Here is a 3,472-nt window from a genome sequence, read left to right as displayed (position 1 = left end):
GCGGAGACCTGTCCTCGGCTCTGAGCCCCTGGCTCCTGCTGGCTCTCACCCCTCCCTCTGCTCAGGGAGGAAGCCCCACCCCAGCCCTTCTCTGCCCTCGTCAATGCCCAAAGCCCGCTGTGCATAAACTGCATCCTGAGGCTTGCCAACACCCCGCCCCCACCTCCACCTCCCCACGCTCTGGGTTACATACCAGCTTTGTGCCACTTCCAAGGCCACGTCCAGACTGTCTTGGCCTTCTTGGGACTGGGGTGTTGCGCTTGCTCCTTACCTGTCCCTCTTGAAGCTGCAGCCTCATCTCTGGGGCCCCAAAGGGCAGTGCAGGGCTTTGTCCGCCCAGACCCCAGCTGTGTGCCTGTTGTCTAACTCCCACTGCGGATGGTGCCTGCTTTCTTCCTGGGTGGGATGGCGAGGCTGAGCCACCATACCCACCCCCATCTGTCCAGACCCCACGGCCTGAGGCTTCTGGAAATCGGGGGTTGGGGGGAGCTGTGAGGAGGAGCAGGGATGGCAAAGGGAGGAGAGGGTGGTGGGTCCCACCCGCGGCGTGCAAAAAGCCTGTGGCGCTGGACGCTCTCAGTTACACACACTCAGTTGCTTTTATTTTGCTTTCTTTGTCTTATATACTTTCTCACTGCCTTCCCAAAATGATGCTTCCTGAACTGTCACCATCAGATGCAGAATGCTCAGAATCCAGAGGGAGAAGAGTGCTGAGACGGCCCCACCAGGGTGGCCTCCGCAAGTCCACTCTCCATCATCCCTTGTTTTCCTCGGCCTTTTGTGGTGTCACTGTGGTCGATAATTTAGATAGTTTTTCTGTTTTTTTCTTTTTTGTTTTTTAGCTTAACTGGTATTCCAGAAACATTTCCCAGTCTCATCAGTATTATTTACAAGCTTTTTTTTTTTGGCTGTGCTGTGTCAATTGCAGGATCTTCGTTCCCTGACCAGGGATTGAACCCATGCCCCTTGCTTTGGAAGCACAGAGTCTTAACCACCAGATGGCCAGGGATGTCTCTGCAGACTTTAGTTTTTATGCAACATTCCATCCATCATCTTGCTTTGGTGTAACAACCGTAGGTGTGTGACTGTCCTGCAGTCGGACATGGGGTTTGTGCTCAGCTGTTCCCCTGTCATCCTTTGACCACATGCTTGAGTGACCTGCCCTCCGGGAGCCTCAGCCCTTGTCTATAAAACGGGGCCCTGAGATTGCCTGTAGTCGTGGGTGATTTGGAGCATTGAGTGGTCAATGGCTTAGAGGCAGGCCTGATTGGAGCCGCCCAAGAGAGATGCTGGGCATTATTTTTGTGACTGCTGCCTGGACTCTGCAAAAGTGGAATTGTATAACAGGGCCTGAAGGTACTCCAGATTGTACTTCAGATTGTTTTTCCACACTGTCAGTTTGCTGGTTCCTGTTTATAGCCCACCATGGCACGTGGGGCCCTCTGCCCTGCTGCCCTCCTGCCAGCCCTGATTGCTGTGGCAGAGATGAGACCGGTGAGCATGTGGCCTTGGGTTATTAGCTTTAATTCTGTCACCTGCTAGCTGTGTGGCTCTGGAAAGTTCTGTGGACCAGGGAAGGTGTTAGCACCCAGCTCCTAGGCCGCTGTGCAGAACGAGGCGATGGTGGTGGGGTGTTGACCGTGGTGAACCAGCCCTGGATCTGTAATGGACTTCTTGTCTGGTATGTTTTCTGCCCCTGTGTTTTTCCTTGTGGATACATATCTGATGAGATAATTTCATAGTGAGCGTATCTGTTCTGAGTAATTGGGTCTGGTTGGTATTCCTAATGACTGACCTCATGTGAAGGAAATAAGATTATGACGGTTCACAAGCCAGTTTCTTGGCTCTCAGCTCAAGTCTGATTATGTGCTGTGACAGCACTGAAATCCTTGCTCGCTACATTCCCTCACCTCCATCTTCATCTGTTATTTCTCTATTTGATTTTTTTTAAGGGCCTTTCCTCCATGAGTTCAGCCACGTAAGTGGGAGGTTTTGGTTTTGATGAAGTCTAACCTGTGAGGTTTTTTCTTTTGTGGTTATTGTTTCACCTGCAGACTGCAAAGAGAGTGTGTTTCTCTCTGTGATTGTTTTTAGGAGTTTGGTAGCTTCACGTTACGTTTCGGTCTGTGACCTGTCTTGAATGGTTACTGTATGTGGCGGAGATTGCTTCTTTGTTCCCTGTGGTTGTCGGTTTGTGCCCCATTTGTGGAAAAGAAAGACTTTTTCCCTGTTGGGTGGCTTGCATGCTGTGGTTTTAAGTCCATTCCTGAGACACACGTGGGTGTTTCTAGGCTCTCTCTTTTTTTTTTTTGGCAGTACCACATGTCTTGCAGTGTCTCAGTTCCCTGACCAGAGACTGAAGCTGGTCCATGGCAGTGAAAACCCAGAGTCCTAACCACGAGGCCACCAGCGAACTCCCTCCAGGTCTCTCCCTAGCTCTGACCTCACGCTCAGCCGCCATCTTGGTTACTGTCGCTTTGCAGTGAGTCAGTCACGTTAGCGTGCATCCTCTAGCCTTGTTCTTTTGCAAGGTTGCTCTGGATATTCCAAAGGGGTTTCAGAATCAGCTCAGCAGTTTCTCCAGAGAATCTGATAGGATTACGGCTGGCCTGGTGTTGAGTCTGTAGGTCAATTTGAGACAGTTGCTGACCTAATACTGAGTCTTTTGGTCCACAGGTGTCTCTGACCTGTGGGCCTCTTCACCCCCTTTCAGCAGCATTTTGGGCTTTTCAGAGTAGAAGTATCACCCATGCTTTATGTATTTATTCCTAAGTCTGTGTGTTTTTTGAGGCTGTTGTAAATAGGATTTTAAAACTTTCATTTTCCAATTTTGTTCTGTTAGTATATAAAAAATTCAGTTAATTATTATTTATTGACCTTGTATGTCTAACAGTTGTTTATTTCAGTCACTAGTAATTTCTATTCTTCGCCAGGGTTTGGGCAGTAACATATTAAAGCAGTTGACAGATAGTAGCCTTTTTTTTTTTTTTTAAGTAAATTGTTTTTGCTTTTGTTTGTAGAGCTAATTCTAGATAGTCAGTGGAAACACTGTACTGAGTTAGGAGCCTGTAGCTGTGGATTAGCTATGTTGAATGTACAGAACAAAACAATGAAGTGCTAAATATCCTTCGCATAGCTTGATGCCATAATGAATTATGGGGCTTCGTGGATGCACTGTTTAAAAAGCTTTCTTTTTACAAATATACTTACTGAACATAACTAGGAAGACAGGTTTTAAAAAGGAAAGTCCGCCTACACCCTCCACCCTGCCCATCCCTGTCCTGTACTCACTGGGGGCTGCAGAAAGCAGACGTGGCCAGCACAGGCGTCCGATGTGCCTGCTCCCCCAGAAGGCCGACAACCAGGCTCAGTGTACATGCTGCCGTCTTGCGCGGAAGCAAGGCTCGCACAGCTGCCTCCCAGGCGCTCTTGATGGTGCTGTGGCCCCAGCCTCCACGAAGGACGCCCATGG

The 3,472-nt window shown here is 49.2% G+C and overlaps 1 protein-coding gene across 1 annotated transcript in view; it reads left to right on the top strand.

Annotated features, from left to right (window-relative positions):
- FBXO31 (F-box protein 31) overlaps nt 1-3,472 on the top strand; it is a 34,582-nt gene that overhangs the window by 24,800 nt on the left and 6,310 nt on the right. The window lies entirely within an intron of this gene.

Source organism: Bison bison, unplaced genomic scaffold, assembly GCF_000754665.1.
Source record: "Bison bison bison isolate TAMUID 2011002044 unplaced genomic scaffold, Bison_UMD1.0 scf7180017864295, whole genome shotgun sequence".
NCBI lineage: Eukaryota > Metazoa > Chordata > Mammalia > Artiodactyla > Bovidae > Bison > Bison bison.
Note: the sequence above shows the minus strand (reverse complement) of the source record. Positions and strands in the feature narration are given on the sequence as shown.